Source organism: Eumetopias jubatus, unplaced genomic scaffold (assembly GCF_037043125.1).
Source record: "Eumetopias jubatus isolate StellerSeaLion01/CBP00866 unplaced genomic scaffold, mEumJub1_p1.0 scaffold_12, whole genome shotgun sequence".
Lineage (NCBI taxonomy): Eukaryota > Metazoa > Chordata > Mammalia > Carnivora > Otariidae > Eumetopias > Eumetopias jubatus.
The window spans coordinates 110,165,150-110,181,830 of NW_028274818.1; positions in this window are offsets into that span (position 1 = coordinate 110,165,150).

Consider the following 16,681-nt stretch of genomic DNA (forward strand, 5'->3'; position numbering starts at 1 on the left):
TCAAGTCCTGCAGGGACATCAGGGGGTGGGGGCGCCGCCGTCCGCCCTGCTGCCACGTTCACGAGGATGGCCCCGCAGCGTCCTCTCTCAAGGCCACTTGCCCCGGTCAGGACGTCCTCCCAGGCCACGGACTCTTCACCCCGGCCGCCCGCTTCTGCGGATACGCCGGCCTCTCGGGGACTTTGGGATGCGCTGGACGCCCACACGGGGCACGTGGAGCCAGGACCCCACCTGGCCCACCTTCCTTCCTCCCACAGACCCTCCGTCCCGTGTCGTGTCGGAAGGGGGCAGGGCATCACCGAGAGGCCCTGGGTCTTCCCGAACTGCAGCAGGGGAGAGGCCCCACCCTCCGCACGTTCTCATGGGTCCTCACACCCAGCTGGATGCTTCGAGAGGCCCTTGGACCCCAGCTTTGAAAGTGGGGAGAGGTCCTGACTTCCCCACCCTGCCTTCCTCCTCACCTCCCCGCCTCCTCCACCACCAGGACCAGAGCTCCCCTGTGCGGCACACATCGGAGCTGACTCAGCCCTGCACGTTCAGCAGGACCCTAGGCCAAGAGCTCCTCCCTCCCTCCCCAGCTCGGGGGCCTTGAGGCTCGGGGCTCAGCCCTAGAGATGGAGATGTCGAGGGGACGCGAGAACACGACCGTCTCGATGGCGCCAGCATTTCTTCCATCACTCGTGCATGGGAGCAAGGCAAGCTGGAACATCAGTGACATCGTGGTTAAGCTTCTGGGGTCGGAGGTGTGAGAGGTCTGCCTCTGTGGCCTCAGTTTCTCATCCGTAAGAAGGCGATTGTATGCACCCGACCTCAGAGGTGTCTTGTGAATGAGACACTGTCTGGTGCCGGCTGAGTGCCTGACACAGCATGTGAGGGGCGGGCGCAGGACAGGGCCCGGACAGCCCAAGGGGTCCCAAGGAAACTAGCAGCGGTTGGGGGATGACCGAGGCACCCCTCCTGGGCCAGGTCCCACGTGGGCAAACAGGGCCTGCGAGAGGCAGAAGCTCAACGGTTCCTTCCCTGTAGAAACTGTGCCTTGGCTGCGGGCGGTAACCTCCAAATTGATCGTATTTCCAAATTCCAATCACTTCCCCTGCAGGAGGAAGTGAGGGAGACACAGCCAGATCCAGGAGGACGTGTCTGAGGACAGTCGCTGGGGCCAGCTCTGCCTGCTAAGGCCCTTGTTGCCCCCAGCCTAGGAGACGTGGTCCAGCAGCTGCCAGAGCTGTCACCTCACCACAAGGGCTACACCACAGGGGACCGGAGAGAGGGGGCCAACCCCTCCATGATGGAAACGCCCCTCCCTCCACTGACCCGGCTGGGAATGGCCATCACCACGGGACTTCGGATAGAGCCAAGGGGCAGTGGAGTCTGGCTGGGCCTTGTTCCTGGCATGGGACCCCAGCACAGACCAGAGCCCCGCCTGAACACAGACAGGAGGAACCCAGGGGATGAGGTACGCCGGAGACCACGGAAAAGCCAAGGGATCCAGAGAGGAAAGCTCAGACCCAGGAGGAGTCGGCCAAGTCCCTGACTTTTCCTCTAGCCCCTCAGTTGACCTGGACCAGGGGAGAGGAGGCTGATGCGCCTGCATCATCATCATCACCGCCACCATATTCACTGTCAGCAGGAGCACTTCTCACCATCATCACCACCATCACCTTCATCACCATCACCATCACCATCATCGCCATCATCACCTGCATCACCACCATCACCTTCATCTTCATCACCTTCATCTTCATCACCATCACCCCCATCACCACCATCACCACCATCACCACCACCACCATCATCAACTCATGCTCTAAGCATACTCTGTCTCCCACCTCCAGGCCTATGCTCCCTTTCCAGAACTCTCTGAGCACCTTCACCTGAAGAAGGTCTACTCAATCATTAGGTCTAAGCTAGAAGAGCTCTTCATGGAACTTTTCCCTGAGAACCTCCACCCCCTGCCCTAGGTGCCCAGAGCCCCTCTCCCCATCACAGCACTGAGTACACTAGATTCAAGCTGCTTGTTGGAGGGTCTGTCCCTCCAACTAGGAGGTAAGCTCCTTGAAGGTGACCTTGCCCCCCTCGTGTTCCCCAGCTCAAGAGAGGGCCCACTGCATGGTCCATGTGCAAACAAACACACATCAACGATGGGACATTAACTACCCTGGTCTGCACTCCGGCTCAGGCTGGTAGTGTACCCACAGGACTTCTAAGTCTTAGAGCATACGGCCTTGCCAACAAGGAAACTGCTGTGCAGGGACAGTGAGTGACTTGCCCGGGCTTGCACAGCTCCTAGAGGCCACGCCAGGACTGAAGGCCAAGCTTCCCCCACCCCAGACTCAGCACTGCAGCACATCACCGTGGCTCTGGTTCCTGGCTCCCCACACTGGGGTCTGGTTTCCCGTGGCTGTTCCAACATCACTCCAGGGCCTCCCTTCCTTGGTTGCTGCTCCCCGGAAACCCACCCCACACCCCCACAGACTCGCACACAGACACCGCCGGTCATTGCCAGGGTGGTGGCACCATCCTCGGAGCCCCTGTCCGGGGTTCTGAGTCACCCTGGCCTCACTCTGGACTCCCAGGGGAGACGCTTGGCCTTGGACTTCCTTCTGTTCAGCAGAAGCGCACTCGAGTCTTGACACCCATCCAGATGTCAGAGCAGATCGAACCCTGCTGAATGTTCCGTGACCCAGCAGCCCCACCCGCTGCACTCTGCTCGGTCAGGCTTAGCCAGGAGGGTTCTTTCCAACCTGGTGCACGCAAAAACGGTGCTTCATGCATGTTCTTCCAATAGTCCCGTGCACCAGCCACTGCTACCTCTCCTTGTACATTAATGAGGAGTCCCTCTGGACAGACCCTGCGTAGGCATGTGGTCAGTGTATGACAGTCCCCGAGCGCCCACCAGGCCCCAGAGGCCTGGACAACACTGGCTTTCTGAGTCTTGGGTTGTGGAGCTCACGCACAGCCGTGCACGCACACACCCACACACCATGTGCGTGGCCCCCACCAGAGGAGACCCCGAGCTGCCCCCCACACACACCTTCTCTTTTCTTCTGACACCCACTGACCCTCCCTGGCCAGCCACCCTGCTTTCCAAAGGCTGCACTTGACATTGATGGTCCCACCCGGGAGAGAAACCTGGAAAGCATAATGAATCCAGAGAAACTTCATTATTAGTTTAACCTTCCAGCTGAAGCAGAGTTTACACCAGAGAGCAAACGTGGGCAGGCAGCAGTGTGCCGGAAGCTTCTCTCAAACAAGGGGGGAGCCACAGGGTCTGAGGGTGGGAGGGAGTCCCGGAGACCATGAGATGGGGGAGGGAAGAGACCCAGGGGGAGCAGGAGCTCACTGGGGGTCACAGAGCGCATGTGTCCCCCCAACAGCTTCTGCTCCTCAAATCTCCCCCAGAATCTAGCAGAGCAGGGTGACACAGCCCCTCAGGGTCGGCGAGTGGTTTCGTTTTTTAGCGAACGTATTAAGGTAGCATAACATCTCGTCCAGCCACAGGCCTCGGGATTGCATTTGCGCCTTCTCCTGAGCCTTCCACCGCCTCATCTGGGTCCCGCCCCCACAAGCCGGGGCTTGGGTGTCCGCGTGTCCTGCGGGCCCTCTTGTCTGTCACTGCTCTGTTTTCCCAGACGCCACAGGGAGAGGCCCCGGACCCCCACCGTCCCCATGGAGGCCTTGAGAACAAACTCAGTCCTCTCTCCCCTGGGCCACACCCACTCCTTCAGCGAATCCTTCGGTTGTCCCTCCAAACTGAGTGTGGAATCCAGCCCCTTCTCTGGGTCTGAGCTGCCGTAACCCCTGCCTGGGTCCCCAGCTGCATCCCCAGTCACCCTGCTGCTCCCATCCCTACAGCTTCTGCGCACCCTCCAGCCAGGGCACTTTGTGTTGGGAGGTCAGACAGGATCAATACCTTGCAAATCCCTGCACCGGCCGCCAGCCGCACCTGGAATGATGGGAACCCCTTCCCTGGCCCTTGGCCACACATCATCTGGGTCTGCCCTACACGCATTCATCTTGTCAAGATGACCACCCCGTTATCCCTACAATACACCAACCACACACCGCCTGCAGGGAGTCCAATGGTGTCCCCCAAAAACGTATGTCCAGCCATACGACTCCAGAACCCAGGAAGGGACCTTATTTGAGAAAAGGGTCTTTGCCAATGTAATTAAGTGAAGGATCTCGAGACAAGGTCATCCTGGGTTTAGGGTAGGCCAAACAAGAGAAGGGCAGAGGGAGGCCTGAGATACAGAGACTCAGGGAGAAGGTGACCCCACAAGTGGAGGTCGGGGGGGGTGCATCCTTGGACAGCCCAGGATGGTCAGCAGCACCGGAAACTGGGAGAGGGGCCCAGAGCAGACTGTGCCACTGAGCCTCCAGGGAAACCACCCCTGCCCACATGTTGCTCAGACTGATGGCCTCCAGACCTAGGAGGGAGCGGATTCCTGTTGTGCTAGCGGCCGGGTTTGTGCTCATGTATTATAGCAACCCCCGGGGAACAAAGACACGGCTGCCTCAGGGCCTTTGCACATGCTGATCCCTCTGCCCAGGCTTTTGCAACCTGCACCTGGCTGACTTCTGCTCAGCCTTCGGGTTGCGACTGAAATGCTTCCTGTTCCTCCGACCACCCCCAACACCCTCACCTGCCTCCGTGTTGCCCTTCATGGGGGGATCCCCTTGTCTACCACTCCGCTCGCATGTGCCCTGCAGAGTATGTGCTCAGTAACCGGTGCGGGTCAAGTGGACCAGGCCGAACGCCCTCGCTCGTGGGGAGCGGTTTTCAGGCTTGGCAGGAAGAGCCGTGTCCACGTGTGGGAGCCACCTGCCCTGAACGATCCCCCTTGGAGATGGGGCAGAGCCACTGCTGGGTCTTAAGTCCCCAGGAAGATGAGGGATGCATTTGGCCCCGAGGCCTTGCAGCCAGACGCGCCCCCTCTCCTGGCTGTGTAGCCTGGTCTCTGACCCTCTCGTTGGCTGGGCCTTGGGACCATCTCAGAAAGGCGGGGAGCTGGGGGGCTATAAGCACACGTGCTTCTGGGCCTGGGGTCTGCATCAGCCAGGCCTTTTCTCCTGGTAGCTTCCTGCCAGCCCTGCCTGGCAGACAGCTTCCCAAGGTCCAGGATGCCCGGTCTGGACTGGGCTCTGGCTTTACTCCGACCTCCTGAGGGCCCCTGCTGGCCCGGCACAGCACCTCTGCCACCCTCTCTGCGGCTGACCACCTCTCTGCAGCCGACCGCCTCTCTGCAGCTGAGCTACTGCCCCAGGCAGGGCCCTGCGCCCCTCAGGGATGCCGTCCCAATGCCATGATCCCCGGCGTGCTTTTCTCTTCCAGACAAAACTGAAGTCCCAGAAGCCTAGGTTCTGGCCCCACCTGGGTTCAGCCCCGTCCGGGTGACCCGGGGCCCATCACAGGGCCCCCTGAGCCGTGGCTATCTGGGGGCGAGGGTGAACCTTCAATATTCAATGCGATGTCACTGATGCATGTGGAGAGCGCCCGGCACGCCCAAGGGGTTTCTTCTTCCTAGAGGAAGGGCTGCTTCTGCCTGATCGTCCACAGTGCCTGGAAAGCGCTGGCAGAGGGACAGACCGCTCAGTCCCACCGTTGCCAGCACACAGCCCTACAGGTTCCCCTGGGGAGCCGTGATCATCCGCCCACACAGGGTCAGGGACGGCGTTCCCGGGCGGCCCCGGCCCCGGCCCACCGCCCCTCTCCAGCCTCCCAGCTTCCTAGCCCAGAACTGAAGAGGTGGGGGAGCCAGCGAGCGGACGTGCAAGAAGCCCAGGTGCATCTCACCTCTGTGGATGAGGCCGGGAGGGAACCAGGTTTGCCTGACAGGCCAAGAAGACCCAGCCTGGGAGGGGAGAGGAGCTGGGAGACGTGGGTGGAGGTGACCCACCACGAGGTGCCCCAGGCCCCACAGGGGCACGGAAGGATAGCTAACAGGAACCTGAGCCCAGAGCCGCACCTGCCAGGGTCCAGCCTGGCTGGTCCCCGCTCCTGATTCCTCAGGCTGTCAGTATGCCCTGAGTGCCCACCGAGTGCTCCCAGGGGCCCGTGTGGGGCCCCGGGTGGTGCCTCCAACCCTTGGGCGCTTGTCTGCATTTCTGCCCCCACCCATCCGCTGCCAAGTGGGCGCCCCTGCCTGTCTCCCACCCCCACGACGACGTGGCCCCGTGCCCAATACCACCACACACTGGCTAACCAGGACTCCAAGTGGCAGCCTGCCTTCAAAGGTGGACACAGTGGTCGCACCCCACAAAGAGGTAGCATCTATCTCCCCTCCCTTGAGGTCTGGACCAGCCCCTGGCTCCCCATGCCCGTAGTTTGACCTCAAGAAGCCCCGTGGCTTCTGTCTGTGCCCCTGGAAGGCTGGCCCGAGATGGCCCCACAAGGGAGCCAGTCTGGCCTCCTGCAGGCAGAGGCCCCGCAGAGGAGAACGGGCCCAGCACCAAGGCCAGCCCATGAGGGCTGCCACCGGATGCTACCGCTCAGTGCATGGGCCCGGCCACACCCGTGGGGAGCCACCCCGCCGACCGCATGACTCCTGCAGAACCCCAGCTCCCGATGCAGCCTCCCAACAGCTCTGGCTCAGACCGGCCTCACCCCAAGCCGTGGCTCCCCGGGCGCTTGTCTGGAAACACCCCCCCGACGCTCCCGACTTTGACTTGCGCCAGCACAAGAAAGCAAGGCTGGGCCGGCCCCTCTCATCACCTCCCCCTCGACCGACCGACCGACCGACCGTGAGCCTCAAATTCGCCCCCCATAGAGTTTCCCTGGAAGCCACACCCCTGCTCCTTCCTGAAGGCAGGCCCCGGCCCTCTCCAGCAGGCCTCCAGGCCTGCCTTCCCTTCTGGGGTTCCCCTGCCGGGCGCCTGGCCTCCAGCCCAACCCCCCAGACCCAGCCTGGTCTCTCCTGCCGCCTCCCCAGACACCAGGGCCCCATCTCCCCTTCCCCCCATCATCCGCTGTCTCTGCCACGGCCTCCTGAGGGCTGCATAGCCAGAATTTCCAGCAACCCCTCTCTCGCACCCTCTCTCTCCACACAGCGTGGTGTCATGGGTTGAAGGCAGCTACAAACACTTGACGGCCTCCATCGACAGGGAGCCCACGCTCCCTCTCTGGATCCGCTGCCCTAGAGCACAGGGGGACACGGACACTTTGCCCGCGGTCACAGCGGCCATAAGGTGGAGGCCACCCCAGTGTCCGTGGCTGGGTGGAGGCTTGCCAGCCTCACGAAGGAAGGAAGCGCCCACACCCGCCGGCATGGAGGAGCCCTAGGACATGGCGCTCATGAAACAAGGCAGATGTGGAAGGACGCCACGTCCGCATTCCAGTCATCCCGGAGAGGCCGCAGGTGGGAACCCCAGTGGACAGTCCTGGCTGAGCCCAGCCCCCTGCCGTCTCCGCCAAGATGCCAGGCATGGCAGGGACCCTCCAGACCTGCCCACCCTTGACCTGAGTACCACCTGGTGGCCTCTGGTCGATGCCACGCAGAGCAGAAGAACCGCCCGGCCCGGCCCAGCCCAAATCCCAGACCCCCAAACAGTGAGCTTTAACAGAATCGCTGTTGGGGTGCTTTGTTACGCAGCGTGGATGCCCGGAACGCACGGTAGACAGAGTGTGGAGGTACGGACCCAGGACAAGGTAGGACCCTCTCCCTGTCCCCACAGCATGTGGGGAGGCTGGGGGCATTTGCGAGAGTCAGCAACATGCCCTGCCCTGCGGGGACATGTGCAGGTCACCAGGCAGTAATTACACCGGGGCAGCAGTGATGGAAACGCGGGGCAGCACGGGAGCCCAGGGAGGGACCCCACCCCAGCTGGAGGGAACTACGCGAAGACACCCTCCATGGCCCTCACCCCTCCCTGCCCCACTCCCCCGCACTGGGGTTCCCTGCTCCCGGGGTCTGTGCCTGGGGACCCCCTGAGTCTTCTCCAGAATGGCCCGACACCTGTCCAGCACAGGCAGAAGCAGACAGGGCCCCACTCAGCTCTGGAGCGGGGCAGCTGTGTGCCCTCAGACCAGTCCCCCAACCTCTCTGAGCCTCCGTGTCCTCCCCCGTGCACAGGGGTGGTGATTACTGTCCTCACAGGGCTGTTGCGAGGTGTGAACAAGCTGATGTCTGTACATGGAGGCTGGGCTCCTGGGTCACTGCCAACATCTTCCTGTCTGGCTCTTGTCACGCATCCCACTCGCCCCCCGGGGCGCCTGTCACCTCCCCTCCCTGGGCCCCAGCTTCCTCCACTGTTCAGTTAAGGCACTGGCCTACATCACCAAGACCCCTCGAGCTCTTAGGACACAGGGTGTTTGCTCAGGAAGTAAGGCCCAGAGGACTGCCTCCAGCCTGGATCTGGTTTTTCTCCTGGACGGGATGGAAGGACATGCCCCCAGTTCTGGGGGGGGGGCCCTGGGGTGGAGGAACATGGGTAGGGATCTTTGCTCTAGCCCTTCCCCCACCTTGCCCTGCTCCGGCACCTACGTCCGAGATGGCGCATGTCCTGGCTGGCAGCGCTCAGCCTAGCTAGCAACCTCTGGGGGGCCGGGGGCGCTCCTTGGGGGTGCTCCCTGGAGGACCCCTGGCACCCCTCGCTCATGCTCAGCTCCCTTGACCTCAGTTGCTACCCCCTGTGGCCTGGGCCCTCCACCTGCACCCGGAACCCCCCTCCATCCTTCCACTGCCAGAGAGCCTGAGGATGGGACGTGTCCCAGGGACGGGCCTCCACTGCCCGCCCACTGCCCTGGTGCCTGGAGAGTCAACGCCACGGGGCTGGCCAGAAGGTCACAGCACTGGGGAGAGGAACCAGCCGGGGTGTCTGATACCAGTGCAGGAAACAGCAAACTGCCAAAAGCCCCATCCATCACTCACAGCTGCCCAGAAAGAGATCCCAGCTCTGGGCAGGGACCCAGCCTGCCCTTCCCATGACCCCGCTGTCCATGTGCACAAGTCGTGGGTGGGGAAGGGGTCTCGCTGAGCCGGCCAAGCCCACCCCGGGAGGGTCAGCGAGAGGGAAGACGGTTGTCCCCAGCTTGTGGGCTCAGGGTGGTGGCTGCCTCTAGGGTCCTCCCGAGGGATGAGTCCAGGAAAGCCAGGCACCCAAACCCATGGAGGACTGGCTCTCTGACCACAGGAGGGCCGCCACCGGAGCTGAGGCTAGAGGCAGGTCTCCTCCGGATCCCTCAGCACAGCGCCCCTACCCCCAGGCTGCCCCGCCTCCTGGCGCCCCCCCATCCCCCAAGGCTGCCACCCCCACCCCGGGCAGGAAGGAGCCTGGATGCTCGCAGAAGGGCAAAAGGGGCCTGGCAGGCATGGCCGACCCCCTAATGAAGCCATCGTGCCACCATAATGAAGACCTCATGTACCTCCAATGACACTTAGCAAATCCAGGCACAAATAAATAACCCAAGTCCAATTGAATTAACCTTCAACTGATCAGCACAGCTAAACAAATTATCCCGAGGCCCGAACGAGATTAAAAGGCCTGGCGCAGACTGGGATCATTCAGTGGGAGGGTTCATTGGGTTTAACGAGTTTAAGCCAAATCCCCGGTGTTCTTTTCTCTGGTTTCAGGGCACTCTGCTCCCCGAGTGCAGCCTTTGGGGGGCCGCAGCCCCTGGGGGGCTGCAGAGGGAAACCAGATGCACGGCGGGGAGAGAAAGCAGGGGACACCCCTCGTGTGCAGGAGGCTATTGCCAGACTGTTTCCCGGTGACAGTGACAGAGCCCAGCCTGATTTCCCAGGAGACGAGCAGGTGCTGGTGGCAGACGCAGGGCTGGCCTCGCATCCCGAAACCACCCCCAGCCGCCGTGCGCAAAGCTCACCTGCATTTGGCCCCAGGCCCACCCCAGGTCCAAGCCCCAGAGTGATGGTTCTCCTGCCCGCCGAGAGCAGCCCGGACCCTAGCGCCACGCACAGGGGCTGGGGCCTCCCCACCCGAGGGGAGACAGAAGCCCCCCAGGTGGGTGCCGCCCTGGTGCAGGACCCGGGGCTTCATCAGCTGCAAGAATAAGCCGAGACAGGGCGCCTGGGTGGCTCAGTCGGTTAAGCGACTGTCTTCGGCTCAGGTCATGATCCTGGAGTCCTGGGATCGAGTCCCACATCGGGCTCCCTGCTCGGCGGGGAGTCTGCTTCTCCCTCTGACCTTCCCCCCTCTCATGCTCTATCTCATCCTCTCTCTCAAATAAATAAATAAAATTTAAAAAAAAAAAAAGAAGAAGCCGAGACAGCACCCACTGCCCGCCCATGCCTCCCACGCAGCTCTGCGGGGTCCACTTTCTTCCTAGCTGCCCCAGGCCCATGCACCTCAAAGCACAAAGAGCACTCCGGGTTTGGGCGGGGGGGGGTCTCTGCTCCCAGAGCGGGACAAGGCTGCGAGTCCTTGCTTCTTCCGCTGACTAAAGGTCCGCCCGGGTACTCCTGGCCGTCCACAGAGAGGCGGGAGTCGCGGAGGTGAGCGGCCCAGGCAAGCAAAGGGCCTGCTTGCCAATTCCTGAAGGCGCCCCTCGGCCACCAGAGCTAGAGGAATGGACGGACACGGTGTGGTCTGGCCACACCACGGGGTGTGAGCCGGCCTTCTAAAGGAAGGAAGGACCCCTGCCCCCACGGGGACGAGTCCCGAGGACACGAGCCAGACACGGAAGGACACGCACGGGGTCCCCGCTCCCACGAGGTCCCGGAGTCGTCAGACTCACGGCCACGGAGGGCAGACGGCGGGGCCGGGGCTGGGGGAGCGGGTGGGGGCCCGTGCGTCGCGGGAACAGGGTCTCGCTGTGCGGGATGGAACGTTCTGGAGCCGGACGGGGGGACGGCTGCACAGCAGCGTGGATGTGCTCGGTGCCCCTGAGCTGGACCCTTTGAAGTGGTTAAAGTGGTGAAGTTTTATGTTTATTGTACCACAATTAAAAAATTATTCAAAAAAAGCATGTGGCCCGGGAGCCAGGAGGCAGCTGAGGAAGAATGAGGGCAGTGACGGGCGAGAGTCTCTGGGGGCTTATCCGCAGGGGAAGGAGGGCAGTGAGGGGGCCGTGGGGAGGGGGCCTCATGGGGGAGAAGCTGAGGCAGGGGCTCCGGGGAGGGGGGCGGCAGCGACCAAGGGTGCGCGGAGTAGGGAACGGGAGGCTGGACTGAGCCCCGGACCCGCACAGCCCTGGGTCCCCCGCACCACCACGCACAGGCCTGGGGACCTGATCCTGATTCCCTTTTCTCTGGGGCTCTCAGCAAAGTCAGAGCTAAAGCCGAGGTCCCGTAACAGTAACTGTGGGGGGCGCAGAGGCCAGCGTGCACCCACTCGGTGTTCTCACTGTGGCCTCGACTGTCTAGTCCAGCTCACGAGCCCTACTCCCGACCTCAAATGCCCCTGCTCGGGGCCGCCTTACCCCCCTCCTGCCGCGCGCCTGACAGTGCCCCCAGAGGACTTCTCGCCCCCCCTTACAGCGCGGCGGCACCGGGTCTGGCCCTCAGGCCGGGCTCAGCAGGTGCCCGCGACATGACACCTTCAACATCTTTGTGGTCAGGTGGGCGTACTTCTGGGGGGAGGGAGACACCCAGGTAAGACTGAGGCAGAGGCGGACGGAGACCGACAGAGAAGGGGGAGCGAGGGCTTGAGACCCGAACGGACAGACAGAGGGAGAGAGCGGACGGGCTCCGGGCCCTCCTGGAAGGGGCGGGCTACCCGGCCAGGTGGGCGGGAAGTGCCAGGGGGAAGCCCCTCTTCCCCGTGCGGAGTGAGGACCACAGGACAGACGCCTCGGTGCCGCCACCCACACCGGGTTCCGCAGGCCTCTGCTGCCCCCTGGAGGCGTTCGCTGGTAACGCAGACTCTCCCCACCCTGCCTCCGCCGGGGTTGGGGGCTGTAGACCCTCCTTCCTGCCCTTTCCCAGCCAACACCCAACCCAAACCACCTAGATTCACCTCGGGGGGCTGTGGGCGCGTCCTCGGGGCGCAAGGACCCCCGGGCCACAAAGGTCACAAGCGCGTTGCCTTCCCCGTGTTCTCTCCTGGTTGCGAGAACAGAATACAACCTTGCCTACGTGCGCCCGTGGACACTGGAAGTGCCCACGAATCTGGACCTGCTGCCACCGCAGGACCAGCCCCCTGCCACCGGTCTTTCCCACCAGGCCGCAGGCCCTGTGTGCCGGGGCCACCCCACCGCGGCCTCCCTCACTGCCGCGCTCCCCGGGAGCCTTCCTACCCCCTTCAGCCACGCTCGGGCCGGTGGTGAGAGGGCGTTGCGGTACCGACCTCAGTCCACCTGGACCTGTGGCCTCCGGCTCATCATCTGCCTTATCTCTGCAGCCCAGAGCCCTGGGCCCGCTACCGGCCGGAAATGCTCATCCAGCGGGTGCCCAAGAAACCTTTCTCTCCCGGACGGACGAGCAACAGCAGCACCTTCGGGGCACCGGGCATGCCGGGCCCTGGTGGCGGAAAATCAGACCTGTGTGCCCCGAGGTGCTATAGGACACGGCAGGAGTCCTCCAGCGGCCGCGGCGGGCCACGCTCTCCAAGCAGATCCGCTCCCGGTCGGAGGTGGGACTTTAAATCGGGTCTACCTGTCGGTGGGGCTTGTTTGCCCCCATTATGGGTTCACAGTTTCTTTCTGCACAGACCCTGAGGTCTGCTCTCAACGTACGGTTTCCCGAGTGCAGACAAATGCGCAGTCACGGCAGCACCCCCACCATCAAGATGCACAAAGCCGTCCCTGAGCCCCAACTCTGTACCGCAGACCCGCTTTCTGTTCCGATAAGCTGGCCTTTCTCGGAACTCCAGAGGCATGCAGTCAGGCCTCATGCAGACTCTGTGCTCGGCTCCTTTCTCTAAGCAGTTTGTGAGGATCCCCCCCGCCATACTGTTGCATGTGCCGCTAAGCACTTCACCCCTTTCAAATACAGAGCAGTGTCCCATCATGTGCACGTGCCACTTTGTGTCTGCACCCCCCCCACCCACTGAGAGCGTGTGGGGTGCATCAAGTGAGGGGGTGTCTTCTGGTGGCTGTAGACCGAGGAATGGCCCTGCTGCAGCATGTGGGAGGCGGTGGTCACCTTTCCAAGGAACTGCTAACCCGCTCCCCAGAGTGCCCATGCCATTCCACATTCCCACCGGCCACGCGGGCCGCTCCAGCCGCAAACCCATTCCTGCCGGCCCTGGGCGTGGCTGGTTCTTACTCCATTCAGCTCTGTGTCCTGTTCTGTCTCGGACCGTCCAGCAGGGCTAGTATCTCCCCGTGTTATCACTTCTGGATGCACAGAACTATAAGCATTGGATTCAAAATCCTCCCAAACTCTTCAAGTCCAGCCCCCCAAATGCAGATCCCCCCTCCCCCCACACGCGTCCCTACCCCAGCTGACCACCTGCTCTCAATTCCCCCAAAGGGAGCAGACTCACCACCTCCCGTGCGCAGCCCTGGCGTTACTGGTTCAGCACGTCCTCGAGCCGTGACCAGTCTGCCCTCTGGGAGCCTCCACCTGGGACAGCCCCCACACGCGGAACAGGCTTCGGAATCATGAGGCCGCCTCCCGCCTTCTCCGGCCCATCCACTGGGTCCCTACTGGATCCCTCCTGCCAGGTCTCTGGGCTGCCTCTTCAAGGGGCCCCACCCCCTCCCCGTGCCATGCCACTAAGGAGTGGGTGGGAGGCACCTGGTGGCCACCTGGCCAATGTGCCCATTTTACAGATGAGGGTTTACAGTTGGAGGCCCAGGGAGGGGAAGGGAATGGTCCAAGGCCACAGGTGAGCCTGCCCTGGCCGTGGAGGCTCAGGTTCCCTCGGCCTCACGCTCCTGGCTCCTGCACCCGCCCCAGCCCCTCGATCCGCGGCATGGCATGCAACCTCGAATGCAGTCCAACTCAACAAGCACGTTTTGAGGCCCCGTGGCCTTCAGCACTGGCTCTTCCTCTCCTGGTAAGAGCGCGGGAGCCGGGATGAGCCTCCATGCGGATGGGCAAGCTTTGCGGCAGGCTCCACACCGGGCAACAGGACCACTTCCTCGCCAGGGGAAATAACTCCTTAAAGTATTGAAAGAAAGGCTTCCCGAAATTGTACATGGATTAAGGTTTCTTTATTAAGGAACTAAACAAACATGTGGGTGCAAGGCAGTTGTCAGTATTTCTAACGAGGGCAGAAAGCCTCGCTCTGGGAGCGAAACGCTTAACAGCCGAGCGTAACCGAGTTTGACCGAAATCAACACGCGTCCTCAGCTCCCTGTTCTGGGCGGGCAGGGAACTGGGTCCAAAAACAAGGGGTTTTCTTTGTGCTTACTGTGTGGTGTTAAGTGAAAACACTCCCACTGACACAGAACTCCAAAGCCCGGGACCCGTGTAGACCACACAGCCCCTGCCCGCCGCCTCTGAACAGAGGCTACACCCAACAGGAAACACCACCGGCCTCTGCAGGAAAATGATGATTTTACTTCTTCCCCTGTGCTGTAGGCATTCCAGAAATGATCTTTACATGCTCCCTGGGAAGAGGATTTATTCCTCTTCTGAACCGCTCCCTGGATCCTTATAAACTGGACTCAGTTTTAATGGTATGCATTAATTTCCCTTGGGAAAAAATTGAGTTTCACATAGACCCGGGGTTTTGTTTTTGTAATAAAATATACGCGATTTTCGATTGGTTGCCTTTAATCTTTTTTTTTTTCCTGCAAAAACCTCAGCGGCTTATGTTTCTTATATCCTGCCCCCCTCCCTCCACTTGGATAATCCTGGTTTGGAAAAAAATTAATTCATTGTTTTTCCAGATAACCGGGTGCTGCTGAAGGTAATCTCTGTCTTGTGGAGAACTCTAATTAGAACCGCTTCTAATTCCGCGCCACTATTTGTTCAAGGGTGTCTGTGACCGCTGTGTGCAGGGTCACTCCCAGCTGGGGCACAGAAAGGGCAGGTGTGGGCTGGCGGTAAACGCGGGGGCCCCCAGGGCAGAGCGTCCCCAGCCTCGGTGGCGGTGGCGGCAGCGGCGGCGGGGGTACCGCTCAGAGAAAGATCCGCAGACCGCCGCGGAGCTGGCCGTGCCCACGAGGCTTCTCACACCTGCTTCTGTCCTAACAGGGCACCAGCAGCTTCCGAACCACCACAGCATTTCCCCAGGGACGGGCCTGGGGCAGGAGGACCCCTTGGCCTTGGCCGCAACAAGGCCTGTGCTCAGATAACCTCAGACCCGTCTCGGGGGCATTAGGGGACCGGGCAGATGGGCTAACATGGCCACTCCTCGGCATCAGCTGCCCCCAAAGGCCAGCAGTGAAGAGAGCTCAGGGCCGCTGGTCCCACGAGGTCCCTTGTGTGCGGTTCCATGAGTGGATCCCGCTGACCCGTGAAAGGCAGGCAGCCCTGTTGCACACCGGGTGTGTCCGGCCCTCCACCGGGCCCTTTCGCCATGTGACCTCATTTAATCCTCCCAAGAGCTGGTCTGTCGGAAGGAAAGCACCCCTGAGGTGTGCACAGGAACCTTGTCCACACGGTGCTGAGCGGAAGGGGCCGGCCACGGAAGGCCACATGGTGCACGAGTCCCCTTGTGGGCGTTGTCCACATGGGCAAATCTGCAGAAACACAAAGTGCGTGCGTGGTTTCCAGGGGCCGGGGGCGGGGAGGGTGGGGTGCTCTAGATATTTCGTCACGTCCGTTATGATTTCTTCGTTGACGTAATCACTGACAAGGACTTGCTAACTCTCAAATGCAGGGGGAGCTGCTTGTACATGAACTCGTTTTTCACGGAGTGATTGGTTCAAGGACAGGCACGTGACCCAGGCTGGTCTAGGGAGACTGGCCTGGACGTTCCCGGGGAATCCTGGGAAGGAGAGTGACTGGAGGCAGCGGCTGGTGATGCTGCCAGAACGCAGGACGGCAATCTCGGAGTTGAGAAACGGAGGGGTGAATCGTCAGAGTGTCCAGGACTTCTCAGCTGTCCAGTGAGCCCATCTGTTCTCCTTTGCAGCAAAAGGACAGTTTCACACGGTGTCTGTCACCTCTGCCTGGAAGAACCCTAATGGACACACCTCCCGTCGCTTGGTCCTAAGTATCTAGCGCCTAAACGGGGTAAAATCTGCTTATCTGATGCCGCGTCTCAGGCCTGCATCACAAACGTGATCTCCAGCTCTGCATCCCCCGGTCCTCTTAGGAGACCGGCTGCGACATGTGAGAGGGGCTATCGTTTCTACAAGTAACACAGCTCCACCTATTACACCATCTCACCGAAATCTGGAGGGGACACTGTGTCTATGAGCCCCTCCCTCGGGCAGACCCTGGAGGGTGGCAGCTGGGAGAGCCTCCTGCAGGTCGAGGGCCTCTAGGCCCAAAGACTGATGTGCTTTCAAGTCATTCCTCACCCGGCATACGGCAGCAGGATGTTACTCACCTGCGGATGAGAGGACAGGTGTTTAATAATAAAGGTAATAAACAATGTATAAATATATAAGTAAGTATGAAAACACAGGAAGTAACAGCTAACTTCATAAAGCTCCGGGAAATCACGGTCTGTGGCCCACCTCACTCCCTCCTGTGAGGCCGGCACCTGTGTTCTCTCCATTTCTGAGCTGAGAAGCTGAGGCCAACAGGGAAGGTTGCCCCAAAGCACAGTTAGTAAGGGCCGAGGAGGCACATTCTAGAGCCTTCCAGGGTTGACATCTTAGGCCCCCGTGTGCCCGCCAGAGCTGGCAAGGCATGAGCTCGCAGAGGGAAGTAGGGGTATC